This window comes from Cygnus atratus, chromosome 1, assembly GCF_013377495.2.
Source record: "Cygnus atratus isolate AKBS03 ecotype Queensland, Australia chromosome 1, CAtr_DNAZoo_HiC_assembly, whole genome shotgun sequence".
Lineage (NCBI taxonomy): Eukaryota > Metazoa > Chordata > Aves > Anseriformes > Anatidae > Cygnus > Cygnus atratus.
The window spans coordinates 79,153,304-79,172,362 of record NC_066362.1 but is presented as its reverse complement, the minus strand read 5'-3'; the positions used below and the strand labels follow the sequence as shown (position 1 = coordinate 79,172,362).

Here is a 19,059-nt window from a genome sequence, read left to right as displayed (position 1 = left end):
TCAGGCAGATGTTCAGCCATTTCTAGGAAAGAAGGGCCCATCACACATGTAACGATTTTCTGGGAAGATAAATGCCATCTCTGCAAGTGTCCCCCCCTTATTCCTTCTTTCCCCCAAGTTTTATTGCTGAGCATGACAGCATATGATATGGGATATCCCTTGGGTCCATTTGAGTCAGCTGTCCTCCCAGCTTCTTGTGCACACACAGTCTCCTCGCTGGCAGGACAGCATGAGAAGCAAGAAAGTTTTTGACCATGTAACCACTGCTCTGCAGCAACTAAAACACTGATGTGTTATACGCACTATTTTAACCCTAAAGCCGAAACACAGCAGCATACCAGAAAATTAACTCTTTCCAAACATAACACAGAACACAACTTCAGTTCCCACACCTCCCAGGGAACACCCAGCACCTTCCAAGAAGTTTCATTCACTGGTCAGTCCCTCTCCACCCTGCTAAAACCTGAGTGTCCCTGTAAAGCAGTAGACCAGACAAATGGTGATGTACCTCAAATGAATCCTCTCAATCTGCTTCCTCCTTCAGTAACACTCAGCTAACTGAAGATTTATTAGACTGTCAGGGAAAAACAAGGCGTTCAGGAGACCCTCCTGATCCCATCCTCAAACTCATTAACTTTCTGCTTTCCAAAGTGCCCTAGTGGTGGCATGTTAACAAAGACATGTAATTGGTAAATGAAATTGATTACACAATTGTTTGAATGAGGCTAATTGTCCATCTCTAGAGAAAAGGTATAATTTTCTACTGTGCATAAATCAAATACAGGTCTCTTAAAAGCACTAGGTAACTAGAGAGCATTTCAAATTGGCTACAAAGTGCTGGACAAAGCACTTCGCAGAAGGGAGGGCTTGGACACAAATGACCTTAGCAGCTCTTTTCTATCTCCAGTTTCTATGATTCCATGAATTTTAATTCTATGCTGCACAATTTAATTAGTGCTTGCAAAGAGCTGCAGAAAATTGATTTCCATTTTCTCTTGTAGACAGATCTTTTCCATCATCTGTTAGCTGTGAGGGTGCTGATGTACAGTTTAACTGTTTCTACAGAAACGTTCACATAAAATTGATTTGAGTTTTTCTAAAGAACTGCACATTATGGCATCACAGATAGAAAAAACTCTCAGAGGTAGTCCTAAGAAAACCCCAACCCCCTCTTCAGTAAAACAATCTGATTCTCACCACTTTGAAAGACTACTCAATATCTTATCCTTTAATCATCCTAATATCTTCATATGTCTGGATTTGAATTGCTACAGACTGTCAGTTCCCAAGGAATCAATTCCTTTACCCACTTACTCCACTCATAATAGCCAATTTACTAATGACTGGTTTTGCCTTTTCCTTCTTACTTAGAGGAATAATGTATTTCTAGGCTATATGTGGAAACAGAGAACAATTCTTTTTCCTCCTGCCCTTGCAGCAGTGTTACTGTTACACCTTCCACTCCTGCTTGTCCTTAAAGAGGTCCTCCAAGCTTGTTCTGAACTGTTACTTTGTTCTGGTTCCTTCCTATTTTGCAGTTGCTCCTGAAGCTGTAATGACTGTGTAGAGACTGTATAGAGAGAAAGAATTCTCAATGGCTGGCCATATAAATTCCTAAATTATGAGCCTGTATATTCATGTATGTCCATGACTTCATATAGTTTACATTTTATTGCCTGTGTATCCCTTATCTTTTCTGTTTACTGCATCATGATACTCATTTCCTTTTTTTTTTTTTTTTTTTTGTATATGTGGTCAACATCTGCCTTGTCCATTCTAGTGCTTCAGACCTGGTGTGTTCTAGCATGAGAATCTGATATAGTCCATTGGTAGAGCTTTCATGCCTAGGTCAATCAATGTTTCTGTTATAAATAACAGGTTTCATGATTTAACACTTCTTGTGCAAAAAAAAAAAAAAAAAAAGAGGCATACGATTCATGGTTCTAATGCCACTTCTGGACATTTTCACCCCCACAAATTCTCTCTTATGGAAGAAACAAAGGAACTGGTGGTATGTTTGATCTTTCTATGGCAAGTCATACTTTATAGGATTGGTCTGTAAGGTACACAAGTGCTCTGTGTTACATGGTGATGGATATTTAGGGTGCTATGTTCTTTCATTCCCACTAAACTAAAACCCTATCACCTGTGACAGCTGTGAAATACAATTTGTAATGCCCTAATTATTACCATATTATTTTTTTTCCCAACTGAGCTATTACTCTTAAATGATTAATGCTCTTCATCAGCTTCTTATATTTTGCTTCTTGTTTTTTTTTTTTTTTTTTTTTTTTCCTTATCTACATTACATTGATTTTCTTGTATAGTCTAATATGGTATAAAACCTAAAGAGATCCCAGACACAAAGTCCCTTCAATCTTCTAAGGTCTCTAAAAAGGCCCAAGAATGTCAACTGTCTAAGATTTCCATCAATATTAAGATTTTAACTCCACTAGATAATCCTAATATAAATGATTAATTCAGCCTTGTTCATTAGTCCACAAAGGTAACCGCTCCCACCATTCATTATAACATAAATTTAGACAAGAGGATTATGACCTTCAGTAGCACCGATTAACTCACAGGAAGACAAAGTGAATAGTTTTTGCAAAGAGGCAACAAATAATAATTTGTATTATAAACTCTTACTTCTGGAGCTGATTTATTTCAACTCCCTGTACCAGAAAGGAGAGCACTATGTTCTGTGAGTGTGCTGAATAAGAAATTCTCCCTAAAAACACAGCATAATATACAAATAAACACTTTGCAATGGGAAGATAGCAGAAGGAAGGTGTTGAGACTTGTCTAAAGCCACACAGGGTGTTAGTGTCACAGTCCAGATTAGGATTTTGCAAATCACTCATCATTTCTCTCACTTGACCTGGTATCTGGGTGTTACTCAGAGAATCACAAAGAATCCTGACAAGTTTTACCTTTGTTCCTACCACTGGCACTGAAGTAGGATCTGACAACACATGCATAGAATGAAGATTCTACCCCAGCGTCTTTCCCTTCAGCAGATAACTAAGACAAAAGTAATCTGCTGAACGGTACAAAAAAATTAGGTGAAAGCTGTAGCATACATTCTGTGTGACTGCAAAATAAGTTGAGACAGGTAGGTCTGCTAAGAAATAAATACAAGCAGGGAGGTGGTCTTGACACATGTTACTGCTACCATCCAGATGTTTTTTGTTTTGTTTTGGTTTGGTTTGATTTTTGGACAGAAAATGGAGTGTGAGGTAGATCTCCAGGATATATCAGAAAAAGGAAGAGCTTGCCAAACATCAGTAATTCTTTCCATAGCATCTGTGATCCCCAGCTATACATAGGTCAGAAAAACTACTACTTATTATTATTATTATTATTATTATTATATAGCATATATGATAGTGTATTTACATAGGATATCAACTTTCATTGCAAGTCTTGCTTGAAAATCATTATAGTGACTGACTGTGATAATCTTTCCATGCTTGTCATAAAAAGACAAATGACGTAGGTGAAGTGTTAAACCAAAATATAAAGCTAAAGGACATTCAAATCACATGTCCTATTCTCTGCATGAACATTACTCTCCTGTCAACAGGATCCAGAATCTGCCTGGTATAATAAGCTCCCTAGAGCTAGCTAGTGATCATCATATCAATTTACCAATACAGTCCCTGTCTCTGATAACACTCTTGTTTCTGGGACATCTATGCCTTGGTTGCCCTTCAGGTAGATGTAATGACCTAAGCTTCCTTGTAACAGAAGGATATGGACAACTGATTCTGGGATCATTTATTTATTTATTTATTTTCCTTTTTTTTCCTAGTTACTTTCTTTGAGAATTTTGTGCTAGATAAAATAACAAAGATAAGGACTTCTTAGATGAAGGATCATACCCACACACTTTTACAGTCAGATCCCATACCATTCCTAGAATCCCTGGAGAGAATTACAAATAGGGCATAGAAAGATAAAGCAAAACTTTTAGAGCATTTCTGTCCTTCATAATTCTTATAATTCCTAAAAGTCTGTGGATTTTGGTTACTATCTTCAAGACAAAAGACAAAGTTCCCTTTCCTGTCACTCTCCAGCATATGGTAATAGTTCAGTACTTGTAGCTGAAGAGTATATGCCATTCTTAAAGACTAATGCAATGTCACTTTTTTTCCCATATTGCAGGATTTTATTTTCTGTAGCTCCCTCTATGAATAAAAGGGCAAGGATAGACGGCAACAGCTAGCATAACTAGTGATAGTACCCGCCATCACACCAGCACAGCTTGAGAATCATAAGGCACTGTTCCAGACACAGGACTTTGAGACATGCCAGCTTTATCCAATTCAATAAATGGTTTAATTCACAGTAATTGCAACATCTAGAGCAGTCTTCACTAACCCAAGTAGAATTCCTAATTGGATACAGACCTATCCCCCCAGCTAGATAACGCCTACAAAAGCACTATTTAAAACCAATGGATTACAGGCATTCTCATTGTTCCTCTGAAACTGAGGGTGTGAATCAATTTGAAATTCAGTAAGTGTTCCTACCAGCAATGGGCATCAGAGCCTATGATGTAGTACAGCAAGTGAGAACTAGAGGCAGCAATGAGGCTATGAATGTGAGAAGTCTAAATAAAGAAGATCTAAGCTCAATCAATATTTTGTGTGATCCAGGATGGTTTTTCACATATATATTACACACATATATTATAATTTCATATATAAAATGCAATTATACTGTTACACGTAAACATTTGGAGGAATTTTTGCTTCATTTCAAAGGTTTCCAAAATGCTAACCTGGGAAATATTACAGATAAATCATGCAAATAGAGAACCGTCTTAGTTTTCAAAATTGTTTCAACTGCTTTCATGAAAGATACTTTTTTGGCTAGATTAGGTCAAGAGTTATTGGTGAAATGCCATAACAGAGATGTACAAATATTAGATAACCAGAGAGCATTTCAAACAAATATTTCATTACCTCTGCCTTCGCCCCTGTACTCCTTGACAACATTTATTTTTGTAGCAACTAATGCATTTTACTCTGATGGTACCCACTCTGTGCACTGAGATATAGAAAAAATGAAGACATTTTAAATAGTAAAACATCAAAACACAGCTGAAGCTCTATAGATTGTTGAGATTTATGATTCTTGTCCAGGGACTGTCACAAGATAAGTCGCAAATGAGCCCAAAAAAATGGTGTGGATTAAGAGGACATGGAGGGCACTTAGACACTGTTTTCTCACAGACTCATTCCACACATGAAGCTGAGCAAGCTCAGCACCAATTTCCTAATGAGGTAATGGAGTCACTGATCACTTACAATCACTAAAAATCTACTGCCACCTTTCATAAGACTGGAGAGGGCAAAGAGATTTAGGGTTGCAGTGCAGTTAATTACATTCAACCTGCTTAGACTACCCTGCATTTTCAATATTACAGAGTAATATATTTCTGCAAATTGCTGGGTAGTAATTTTAGGAGCTAAAAGGAGGGTTTTACTGTGGCAGATGACTACCAGTTGTTACTTACAAGTTGAGGATAATTATAGAATCACAGAATATCCTGAGTTGGAAGGGACCCACAAGGATCATTGAGTCCAACTCTTGGATCTGCACAGGACCTCCCAAAAATCAAACTGTATATCTGAGAGTGTTGTCCAAAAGCTTCTTGAATTCCAGCAGGCTTGCTACTGTGACCACTTCCCTGGGGAGCCTGTTTCAGTGCAAAACCACTCTCTCAGTGAAGAAACTTTTCCTAGTATCTATCCTGAACCTCCCCTGACACTGCTGTTCGCTTGGGTCCTGTCACTGTCCCCAGAGAGCAGAGCTCAGTGCCTGCTCCTCTGCCGCTCCCATGAGGACGCTGCAGGCCACCATGAGGCCTCCCCTCAGCCTCCTCTTCTCTAGGCTAAACAAACCAAGTGACTTCAGCCGCTCCTCATACATCTTACCCTCTAGACCCTTCACAATCTTTGTTGACCTCCTTTGGATTCTCTCTAATAGTTTTATGTCCTTCTTATATTTTGGCACCCAAAACTGCACACAGTACTCCAGGTGAGGTGCAGAGCAGAGCAGGACAGTCACTTCTCTCAACTGGCTAGCAATACTGTGCTTGATGCACCCCAGCATACAGTTGGCCCTTTTGGCTGCCAGGGCACATCATTGATTCATATTCAACTTGCTGTCAACCAGAACCCCTAGATTCCTTTCCATGGAAGCTGTTCTCCAGCCTCTTGTTCCTAGTCTGTACATATATCCAGGGTTGCCCCATCCCAGGTCCAGAATCTGGTACTTGCTCTTGTTCAACTTCATATTGTTGGTGACTGACCATCCCTCTAATCTGTCAAGGTCTCCCTGCAAGGCCTCTCTCCCACCAAGGGAGTCAACAGCTCCTCACAATTTATTGTCATCTGCAAACTTGCTTAGTATACCTTCAAGTCCTGCATCCAAGCAATTTATGGAAACATTGAAGAGAACTGGCCCTAAAATGGAGCCCTGGAGAACCCCACTAGTGACTGGCTGCCAGCCTGATGTAAACCCATTTACTATAAGCCCTTGAGCCTGACACATCAACCAATTATTCACACATCACATTATATATTAGTCTAGCTGTATGCTGAACATTTTGTCCAGAAGGATACTGTGAGAAATGGTATTGAAAGCTTTGCTGAAATCCAAAAAGATTACATCAACTAACATCCCTTGGTCAACTAGGTGGTAGTCTTGTCATAAAGGGAAATTAAGTTCGTTAAGCAGGACCTGCCTCTCATGAACCCGTGTTGGCTGTGGCCAATGACTGTGTTGTCTTTCGGGTGTTTTTCAGTAACTCCCAGAATAATCTTCTACATAACTGTAAGAGGCACTGAAGTGAGACTGACAGACCTGTAATTACCATGGTTTTCTTTTTTGTCCTTGAAAATTGGAACAATGTTTGCCAGCTTCCTGTCAACCAGGACCTCTCCAGATTCCCAAGACAGTTGGAAAATAATTGAGAGGTATCTCACGATGACATCAGCCAGCTCTTTTGAGTACCCTGGGATGATCCCATCAAGTATCATACTTACATGCATCCAGCTGGGGCAGCAAATTCCACGCAGTCTCAGACCTGGCTGGGAGATTATCATTACTACAGTCACGGTCCTCCAACTCAGGGCTCTGGTGGTCCCAGGGCCCATCATCTGTGTTGAAGATAGAGGCAAAAAAGGCATTAAGCATCTCTGTTTTGTCTACGTCCCTATTTGTGAAGTGACCATCCTCGTCAAGCAATGGACCAATGTTATCTCTGGTACTCCTTTTCCTGTCAAGATATATAAAAAAGCCCCCTTTTTTTTTGTCCCCCACAGTACTGGTCAGCTTCAACTCTAATTGAGCTTTGGCAGCATGAATTTTCTCCCTACAATGGCGAACAGCATCTCTGTAGCCTTCCCATGTCGTCTGACCTCATTTCCAGTGGCCGTACATTTCCTTTTTCTGCCTAAGCTCTAGAAGACAACCCCTGCTTAGCCACACCAACCTGCTCTACCTGCCAACATTTTGTAATTGCCTGTTCCTGTGCTCTTAAAAGGTGGTACTTAAAAAGGCACCAGCACTGATAGACCCCAATGCCTTCAAATGGAGTTTCCCAGGGGACCTTATTAACTAGTTTCCTGAGCAGCCTGAAGTCTGCTCTCCTCATATCCAGGGCTGAAGTTTTGGTGGTAGTTTTCCTTCTATCACCAAAGATTTTAAACTCAACTACTTCATGGCACTCCCCCTCCAAACATAAATTGTTTAATAATTGGCCAAATGTTACATATCAGCCCTATTTTTAGGGGACCAGAAATCTCAAAATTCGTAAGTCCTGATACATTTTGTAAAAATGGGCTGTTGGACAGCAGAAAGTGACTCTATTAGTTCTTCATTGATGGTAATGATGGAGTATGATTTGAGTCTTTGTTAACTATAAGAAAATACACAACAGAGGTCAAGCTTGAGACATAAACCTATGGGAATCAAGACCTTGTTAACTTCACTATAAATAGAATGAATTTCAGTAACCGTTAGAGACTCCTAACATTTCATGCTGTATGTATGAAGTTGGGAGCTCTGCAGCCAATATTATTGTAATAATAAGCCTTTCTCCTTGTGACTAAAAATAAGAAATGTGAATGTAGATAATGTGGTAAATAGGACATTGAGAACAAGATTGCCTGGGAAACCTGTGATTACAGCAAGAAAAGAACAAAAACTGTAGAGGAAGAAAGAAGATAAATGAAATAAATGTTTTGTGTGGATTAATATCAAAGTAATCTTATATAAACCTAATAAAAATACTGAAAACTGAAAAGAGAATTAGTAACTTAGTATGATAACATGTTGCATGTTTGAGGTAATGTCACATGATAGTAGACCAACTAGCATGTGATAACATGATAGTAGACCAACTAGCATGTGATATTCTTTATTTGAATCCACACAAAGCAAGCATTGCTTTTAACACTTCTGAAACAGTCTAATACTTCACAGTCTTTCTTTCAGTATACGTAAAATTATGTCTGCATATGTCTGTATTTGTTGATAAGTATTAAAGCATACTGAATTTGTGTGCCATCTGTGCATTTTCTTACTTGTTCCATCCATGCTGTTTGGAAAGATTAAAGGGAATGAGTACAAAAAGGTAAGATACTGGATTATTGTTAAAGTATGATTTTCTTTGAAGAAGCAAGATTTGCCACAGACAGCAGGATTACAGTTGACCGAGGGACTTGGAATTGAATTGAGGAAAGGTGTGTACAAGTATGCTTTTATGAATTTGGTTTCAATGGGACAAATTCATATGTTCAGGATTATAGTGGATTCAGAGCAGTATTTGCATATCCACATAGCCTCGTATTTCAACATTGTAAAACCCTTACAACTAATTTCACACAGAATCACAGAATCACAGAATCGTCTAGGTTGGAAGAGACCTCCAAGATCATCTAGTTCAACCTCTGACCTAACACTAACAAGTTCTCCACTAAACTATATCACTAAGCTCTACATCTAAACATTTTTTAAAGACCTCCAGGGATGGTGACTCAACCACTTCCCTGGGCAGCCCATTCCAATGCCTAACAACCCTTTCAGTAAAGAAGTTCTTCCTAATATCCAACCTAAACCTCCCCTGGTGCAACTTTAGCCCATTCCCCCTCGTCCTGTCACCAGGCATGTGGGAGAATAGACCAACCCCCACCACTCTACAGCCTCCTTTAAGGTACCTATAGAGAGCGATGAGGTCTCCCCTGAGCCTCCTCTTCTCCAGGCTAAACAACCCCAGCTCCCTCAGCCTCTCCTCGTAAGACTTGTTCTCCAGACCCCACACCAGTCTCGTCGCCCTTCTCTGGACTCTCTCGAGCACCTCCATGTCCTTCTTGTAGTGAGGGGCCCAAAACTGAACACAGTACTCGAGGTGCGACCTCACCAGAGGGACAGAGGGACAATCACCTCCCTAGACCTGCTGGCCATGCTGCTTCTTATACAGGCCAGGATGCTGTTGGCCTTCTTGGCCACCTGAGCACAGTGCTGCCTCATATTCAGCTGCCTATCAACCAGTATCCCCAGGTCCTTCTCTGCCAGGCAGCTTTCCAACCACTCATCTCCCAGCCTGTAGCACTGCTTGGGGTTGTTGCGCCCCAGATGCAGGACCCGGCACTTGGCCTTGTTAAACTTCATACAGTTGACCTCAGCCCATTGGTCCAGCCTATCCAGATCCTCCTGCAGAGACTTCCTGCCCTCGAGCAGATCGACACAGGCACCTAACTTGGTGTCATCTGCAAACTTACTGAGGGTGCATTCGATCCCCTCACCCAGGTCATCGATAAAGATATTAAAGAGGACTGGCCCCAGCACTGAGCCCTGGGGGACTCCACTAGTAACCGGCCTCCAACTGGATTTGGCTCCATTCACCACAACTCTTTGGGCCTGGCCATCCAGCCAGTTTTTAACCCAACAAAGCGTACGCCAGTCCAAGCCACGAGCAGCCAGTTTCTTGAGGAGAATGTTGTGGGAAACGGTGTCAAAAGCCTTACTGAAGTCAAGGTAGACCACATCCACAGCCTTCCCCTCATCCAACAAGCGCATCACTTGGTCATAGAAGGAGATCAGGTTCATCAGGCAGGACCTGCCTTTCATAAACCCATGCTGACTGGGCCTGATCGCCTGCTTGCCCTTCAAGTGACACGTGATGACATTCAAGATAATCTGCTCCATGAGCTTCCCTGGCACTGAGGTCAAACTAACTGGCCTATAGTTCCCCGGGTCTACCCTCCGGCCCTTCTTGTAGATAAGCGTCACATTTGCTAGCCGCCAGTCAACTGGGACCTCTCCTGATAGCCAGGACTGCCAATAAATGATGGAAAGCAGCTTGGCCAGCTCCTCCACCAGTTCGCTCAGTACCCTCGGGTGGATCCCATCCGGACCCATCGACTTGCGTACATCCAAGTGCTGTAGCAGGTCGCCAACCATTTCCTCGTGGATAGTGAGGGCCACATCCTGTTCCCCCTCCCCTTCCACCAGCTCAGGGTACCGGGTATCCAGAGAACAACTGGTCTTGCCGCTAAAGACTGAGGCAAAGAAGGCATTGAGTACCTCTGCCTTTTCCTCATCTTTTGTAACTAAGTTTCCCCCCGCATCCAGTAAAGGATGGAGATTCTCCTTAGTCCTCCTTTTTGTGTTGATGTATTTGTAAAAACTTTTTTTGTTATCTTTAACGGCAGTAGCCAGATTGAGCTCCAGATGAGCTTTGGCCTTTCTAATTTTGTCCCTGCACAGCCTCGCAACATCCTTATAGTCCTCTTGAGTAGCCCGCCCTTTTTTCCAAAGATTATAAACCCTCCTTTTTCTCCTAGGCTCGAGCCACAACTCTCTGTTCAGCCAGGCCGGTCTAGTTCCGCGCCAGCTCGTCTTTGGGCACGTGGGGACAGACCGCTCCTGAGCCATTAAGATTTCCTTCTTGAAGAGTGCCCAGCCTTCCTGGACTCCTCTGCCCTTCAGAACCTCCTCCCAAGGGACTCTGCCAGCCAGTGTCCTGAGCAGCTCAAAGTCAGCCCTCCGGAAGTCCAAGACAGCAGTTTTACTGGTCCCCTTCCTGACTTTGCCAAGAATAGAGAACTGAACCATTTCGTGGTCACTCTGCCCAAGACAGCTCTCGACCACCACATCTCCCACCAGTCCGTCACTGTTTGTGAAGAGAAGGTCTAGCGGGGCACCTCCCCTGGTAGGCTCTTTAACCAGCTGCGTCAGGAAGCTATCTTCCATGCTCTCCAGAAACCTCTTTGACTGCTTTCTCTGGGCTGTGTTGTGCTTCCAGGATATGTCTGGGAATTTGAAGTCCCCCACGAGAGCAAGCGCTGACAATTTTGCGGCTTCTGCCAGCTGCCTGTAGAACTCCTCATCTGTCTCCTCATCCTGGTTCGGTGCGGTGATCTATAACAGACCCCCACCAGGATGCTTGCCTTGTTGGCCTTCCCTCTGATCCTAACCCATAGAGACTCAACCTCATCATTCCCAGCCTCAAGTTCCTCAACATCAAAACACTCTCTAATATAGAGAGCCACACCACCACCCCTTCTGTGCTGCCTGTCCCTTCTGAAGAGCCTATAGCCAGACATTGGAGCACTGATAAAAACAGCTCAATATGGTTGGAATGTAACAGATGAGAAGAGTGGTTTTTAAAGGCTTCTTGCTGTAGGTTAAGTGGGAGAACAGCAGCTTTTCATCTATTCCTTTGTAGATCTGCAGTGAAGAATTTCAGGGAAGGATATAGATTTAGTGATAAACAAGTGAAGTGGTTAGAACCTCTTGGTCTAATGATATTCTACTTTATTATTATTATTATTTTTAATGGAGTTTATTCCAAATCATAGTCCAATCATTAATTTGTTTAAGCAGTTTCCGCAGTAATTGGCTGTAGCGAACACACAAAGTCTTATATGGCTGGTATGATGGTTCTGCCATTAATTTATACAAATAAATCACAACTTAGATGTCACTTTGCAGTCCCATATAGGGAATTGATATCCAGCTGGAAAATATGCAGGTTTACTTTTTTTTTTTTTTTTCATAAAGCAATAATGCAATTTGTTTTCAAGGTTGACCAAAACCCCAAGACAGCACAACATCATCAAGACTGGTTAGCACAAGTTAATGCTTTGGGTCCTTATTGTTTCCAGTGTGGAAAATGACTTTTGGTGAACTGCACATCACAGAGATCTTCAGAATACACACACAAACCAGAGGCCATATCGTTGGATATCTTTCCAATATAAGGTTATTCCCTGTTTTTAATTTCCTGAAGCTGTATCAATATTTTCTCAAAAACTGGCAACAAGCACCTTCTAGAGCTGTTTGGAAGACAAGAATTTTACATTTTTATTATCATCTTAGGGGTTTCAGCATATGTTTTGTTCTGCTGTTTTTGGAAGAAAAAGTGAATTTGAGCAAAAATTGCACTGGAAAACATTTTCCCCTCTTAGGAGAAATAAAAAAAGACCAGCCCCACCACTACAATGCATATTGAGGGACAGACAGAAAAATTGTGCCACTGAGGGGGACTAAGGTTCAAATCCTTGCTTTGACTCTTTGGACCATCTAGATGACTGCCATGTACTCTGGACTACAAAATTAGCCTGTTGTCCTCATTAATAGATTTTAAATTGTTTAAATACTCAACAAAGCCAACAACAGTCAAGAACAGCCTTTCTAAGGTAGCATTGTCTAAACCTCTTCAAATACCTTCACAACCACAATAATCAGTGTTTGCTGTCAATAAAACTATAACATCCACAAAACATCCACAAACCCTATATTTGTGTATATAAAATAAACTGAACTTCTTAAAACCACTAAAACAGGTAAAAAAAAAAAAAAAAAATCTCCTTTGGACCAAGATGAGCTTTTCAACAGCAGATAAATGATAGAAGTATCCATTATTGGCAGAACATTTTTCACCAAATAATAGATCTATTTCTGAGCTGTCAGGGAAACAAATCTTGCACATCTGGAAAACTGACATTTGTTATTCTGTTAGATAATGAAACATACTGACTTGATAGACATACTGTTTTTACACTTATTACAATCTTTTCACCCATGTGCTGATCTCTCTCTCTGTCACATACATAGCAAAATACCCCTCTCCTCCAAAAAAAGCAACTATGTTTTTATCTCAATTCAAATAAATTATCAGTCCAAACAAAATCATACAAGATTTTTAAAAACATATATTTAGCTTTAAGTTTCATGTTTTGACCGACACAATGAGATGATTTTGTTTTCAGTAGCTTGTTTCTTGTTTCCAGCTATTTCTGTTGGACCAAGAAGGTATTTATTACCTGTCCCTATTACACTTGTCTCTTTTTTTTTTCCTCAGAGCATTAGTTACATTTCCTACCATGAAGCTGTATTCTTCATGCTTCAATTCAGTCTCTGATTGTAAGCAATAAAATTGAAATCTACTGTTTGAGGTAGATTATATTTTGTTATAGAATCATAGAATCACAGAATGGTTTTGGTTGGAAGGAACCTTAAAGATCAACTAATTCCAACTTCCCTGCCATTGGCGGGGTCACTAGACCAGGTTGCCCAAAGCCCCATCCAGCCTGGCCTTGAACAGTTCCAGGGATGGCAAATCCACAACTTCTCTGGGCAACCTGTTCCAGTGCCTCACCACCCTCTGAATACAGAATTTCTTTTCCTGGAAGGCTGATAGCTTTTCTGTAGCTGTTAGAAGTTCCCGTCAGGAGGAAGATACTAAAAAATGTTATGTAACTGGTCTTCTTAGTAAGTCTTGTGGTCTTGACTACATAAAATAGTCCAAAATGTCAAAATAAAGCCACCTGCCCATTCTGCTACTACTCCAAAGATGCTGTTGTCAGGTGTCTCTCCATGTCTCACTGCATGTGACATGCTATTGCTCAGAAGACACTCAGTCAACACCATATTTTGACACAGAATGGACAAATGGACGTAAGTGAGAGAGACTGAAAATGGTAGGTCATTCACAAAGGTGACTGGGTAAAGATGTACCTGAAAGGATTGGTATAAGGCATGCAAACCATGCCATTTTGTTTACATTGACCTATAACTCAGGAGTAGAGGAAAAGAAGTAGAGTTAAAAGTCAGAAAAGTTAAAATTGATAAAAGGGAAATGATATTTCAGTCAATGTCAAATTCATCTGCCTGTTACATGTATTTTTCACAGCTAAGAAGAACGAAAGTAACAGAATTTTTCATTATTCTCATGTTAGAAGGTATAACTGAATATGCCCCGTAAGTAACTATCTTGAGTAAAATATATATCAGTTATTAATAGAAGTTATTTTTAATGGTAAAAAAAAAAAGGTATATCACACTGCATAGTTAGTATGAATGGAGAACACTAAATATAAAATATAAATTAGATTTAATATAAAGATTCTTTAATTTACTTGTTTCTGGACATAAAATGTTCAGGATAATGAACAGACTGTAATAATCAGTCAAGATAATGATGGTTTGCATACACTTATTTGCAGGTAAGTAGAAGTATTGTATGCGAGGAAACAGAGGATTAGATCCCATTTTTTAAAAAAAAATATTTAAAAAAATCAAACATGATTTTAAACAGAGATAAAAAATCACTTGCTCTCTAGTGCAACTGAAATAAAAAGTAGGCTGCCATAGACATTAAGACGTCATAGATTCACAGAATCATAGAATATCCTGAGTTGGATGGGACCCACAAGCATCATTGAGTCCAACTCCTGGCACCACACAGGTCTACCCAAAAATTCAGACCATATGACTAAGAAGAGCATAGTCCAAACGCTACTTAAACTCCGACAGACTTGGTGCCGTGACTACGTCCCTGGGGAGCCTGTTCCAGTGCACGACAACCCTATTGGTGAAGAACCTCTTCCTGACATCCAGCCTGAACCTCCCATGTCGCAGCTTGACTCCATTCCCTCCGGTCCTATCACTGGGCACTAAAGAGAATAGATCAGCACCTGCCCCTCCACTCCCCCTCGTGAGGAAGCTGTAAACAGTGATGAGGTTCCCTCTCAGCCTCCTCTTTTCCAGGCTGAACAGGCCCAGTGACCTCAGCCACTCCTCATATGTCTTCCCTTCTAAGCCCTTCACCATCTTTGTAGCCCTTCTCTGGACACTCTCCAACAGTTTTATGTCCTTTTTGTACTGTGGTGCCCAGAACTGCACACAGTACTTGGGTGAGCTGCACCAGCGTGAAGTAGAGCGGGACAATCACTTCCCTCGACCGACTAGCAATGCTGTGCTTGATGCACCCCAGGATACGGTTGGCCCTCCTGGCTGCCAGGGCACACTGCTGGCGCATATTCAGCTTGCTATCAACCAAAACACCCAGATCCGTCTCTGCGGGGCTGCTCTTCAGCATCTTGTCGCCCAGTCTGTAGGTATAGCCAGGGTTGCCCCATCCCACACGCAGGACCCGGCACTTGCTTTTGTTAAACTTCATGTGGTTGGTGATTGCCCAGCTCTCCAATCTGTCCAGATCTCTCTGCAAGACCTTTCCACCCTCAACAGAGTCAACAACTCCTCCCAGTTTAGTATCACCAGCAAATTTTCTCAAAAATCAAATTTATTTCAAAGGCCATCCAGTCCCTTCTCTTACCCTAAGCAAGATTACATAAGAGCAAACTTCAGTCTCATATCTCTTAAATGTTTGTCTAAATTGCTCTTTAAATATCCTGATATCTAGTGAAAGACACGACAGCTTCTTTTATCGAGCTAATGTAGCATTTCACTATCTTACCATTAAAAAGGTTTTTTTGGCTAATGCCCACCCTAATTCTGTTGAGACAATTCAAACACATCATGTCTTGTCCTGTTCATTGTGACTACTGTCATGTCCCTCCATATTCTTCCCTTCACTAGACTAAACAAGCCCAAATCTTTCAATCCTTTCTCACAAGTCTTATTTTCTGGACCTCTAATAATTATTTTTGTTCACCTCCAGATTCTTGCCAATTGGTACAGACATTTCTTGAACTGATATCTGCCCTTAGCTGGACACACTATCTTAGCTGAAATTTTACTCGTATGGGGAAGTATTACTTCCCATATCTTATAAAGCACACCCGCATTTATACAGCCTCTATGAGTACTTCTTTTTTTTTCAGCAGTATTTATTAGCTCAATCGCATTCAAATTACCTTTTGTAGGACCACTGTCTACTCAGTTGTTTCAGACCTTGTATTTATCCCCTTGACAGTTCTTATCAAAGTACAGCATTTATTCTTCCTCAGCTTTTTCTTCTAATTGTAACATTTATTTAAATTCTTGAGTTAAGGAAAAAAAAAAACACACAAAAACAAACAAAAAAACCACTCATTTTCTGAATTCAAAAGACAAGATGTTCCAATCCAAAAGAGGAATTGTACATACAATGATGGAACGAGAGAAAAAAAAAATGTTGCCATATAGATTTAGATGCAATTTCACTAGTCCAAAGTTATTAACACAATCTATACTCTACTATTACAAATGGCTATAGCAAAGTGACCTGGGGTATGAATTACTTCATTTTGGCAACATTTGAATCTTGATGTAGTAAAAGGAATCAATGACTTCTTATTTGTCTTTCATAAATAAAAATACAAATATATGTGCTTATTATACATATGAAATAATAGAAGGGCTTCAGAGAAAGGTAAATGGATGCATGGGATTTACTGTCTTGTCAGAAAGTAAGAAAGAAAGGTAAGAAAAAGAACATTTTCTTCATTTCCTGTTACGTTTTAGAGTAAAAAATGTAATTGTCTTCAAATAAATGAAAAAATCCAGATCACCAAAGAAATACTTCAGTCACAAGTCATTTTTCTTAGAAAAATGAATTGTTCCATTGTCAGCAGAACACATGAATCCAAATACCCTGGAATTCTAAATTTTGTGGCTGAACTGTCCTCTGAATTACAAATTCTGGCCAAAGCATGTTTCGTGTCTAGAGCACTTCCATTGCATTGCTGCTTAGTTGTTGCTCTGGTTTCAGATATTATATTTGAGCTTGTGCACCAATTTTTCACTCAGTAAAGACTACTTTGGTTCTACTGTCCCAGATGCCAATTTATTGTAATTTGCAGTTCAGTCTTTGAAAACTGCAGTGTCAAATCAGGCTGAAATTGGAAAGGGGTTTCAAAGGCATATTCTGTTCAGAGGGGAGAATAACAGACATCAAAATTAGTTAACATCAATCTTGTTTTCATAGGAAATTAAGCTAGAAAGCCTGTAGCTTTTTGTCTACTATCAAGTGTCTTCCTACAAAATACAAGCTGCTTTGTTCAGGCTTTCTAGAAATAAAATTCTACTTGGGAACCAAAGGAAGGTCTGTCTATAAAAGAAACTTTTAGAGATCATCTGGTTGTAAAAAAAAGGAAAAGGCTCCCATGGATCAAAGAGAGATTGGGTAAAAATTCTACAAGCACTGAGACAAGGGGTAAAAACGAAAATTGAAATTTCATGCTTAATTGCAGCTGGCATCGGTGAAATCCACTCTCCTAATTCACTCTGCAGCACTGACAAAAAGACATTACCATTACACTACCATTTAATTACCAGTGGCAATAATACAGAAGACAACAACTGCAAACACATTAGAATTTGAGCCAGCCAAATCTTTTAGGTTTTCAATTCTAATTTATTTACACATTTCCCCTCCTAATATAGAACTATTTGGAAATATCAAATTTCAAAAACAAACTGTGGAAAAACACTGGAATATGCTTTGAAAATTTATGAGATCTCAGCCTAGGTGATATCTATGGTCATATCTCTGAAAAGTGAAGCAATACCCTGAGAGTCAATTTTCAGTTCTGATTTTTTTTTTTTTCCCCAGAAAGGAAACAACATGCAGCCCTTCTCTTTTCCCTTCAAAACCAAAGAATTTATAGGGTATTAATTATATATAATTCCACTTAAAATATATCTCTGTGAAAAAGGATTATAAAAGGAGGGAGGGGAAATAAGCCAGTAAAATTATCTCTGATATGTTTTGTAACTGATCATTAAATTGTTGATTTTTCCTACCTTCTTGGTTTTCCAAGGTTCCCTCTGCCTTTCCTTCAGAAATTCTTTGCATTGTTGCTACAGCAGTTCATAGTTCATTAATTCAGGCTTAGGCATCCAGTCCTTTTAAATGGAGTTCCGTCAATCATTTTCTAGTCATGCAAGTAACCTTCTTCTCAAATAGTTTTATTTATCTATTTATTTATTTATTCCCTCTCTCAAAAGCAAATCCACCAGTATTATATTTCCCTATCAGAGAACAAATATATGAATTAGAAATTCTTCCTTCTTTTCCCTATAACAGCCCACTGATTTCATGCACACTTTCCCAGAAAATCCAGCAGCTTCACATTCTCCCTGCCCCCAAATCCATCGAGTTTCCCATTCCCACAGTCTTCTCCAGCACCGCTGAACACACCATGCTTGTTATTCCCAAGGACTCAATAAAAAGCACAGAAGCTGGGTGTCTTCTCCGGCAGCTCTTCCTTATAACAGCACCAGCATGACAGTGGGAGCAGATGGACTGCCTTGCAAGCCTGTGTTAACAGCACAACGTGACAAACCAGTCTTCCTGTGGGCTCTAATATTTGGCTGGTTGGCAGGCTAGGAAGTGATGGAATCCAACCTCCCTCGCTTCTGTACATTAGATAGGAAAAAAAAGCCTTCCCCTCCCTCGCTGTTTTCAGAGTGAGACAGGCTTAAAGACTTTCACAATGTGCAGACAATGTAGACAGCCCCATTCTCCTTTTTTAAACTAGAGAAGGGAAACACTTCCCACTTCTACATCATCTGCCTTTCCATGACTTGCTGGAGACGTGATTCCTGCTGTATACATCTGCCTCTCCTGCTTACAGTGTGTGTGTGTATTAAAGCTTCTCAAGCCTTTTGGAGATGCTTGGTTTGAAAATAATAATTTCTATCATGATACCTGGACTGCAAGGAATTAGTGAATTTCTAAGTATTCTATTTTTTTAAAGTTGTTTTCTTGCTTGATTTGTTAGGTTCAGCCTTCTAAACATTTTCTATTTT

General features: G+C 40.2%; 1 long non-coding RNA gene across 1 annotated transcript in view; it reads right to left on the bottom strand.

The window, feature by feature from the left end:
• LOC118245063 (uncharacterized) overlaps positions 1–18,453 on the bottom strand; it is a 33,398-nt gene extending 14,945 nt beyond the window's left edge. Inside the window, exons 1-2 of the long non-coding RNA XR_004777746.2 lie at positions 18,052–18,453; positions 7,059–7,172 (exon numbers count right to left, since the gene is read on the bottom strand). This is a non-coding gene — a long non-coding RNA (uncharacterized LOC118245063). The remainder of the gene's footprint in view (positions 1–7,058; positions 7,173–18,051) is intronic.
• Between the last annotated feature and the right edge of the window lie 606 nt (positions 18,454–19,059).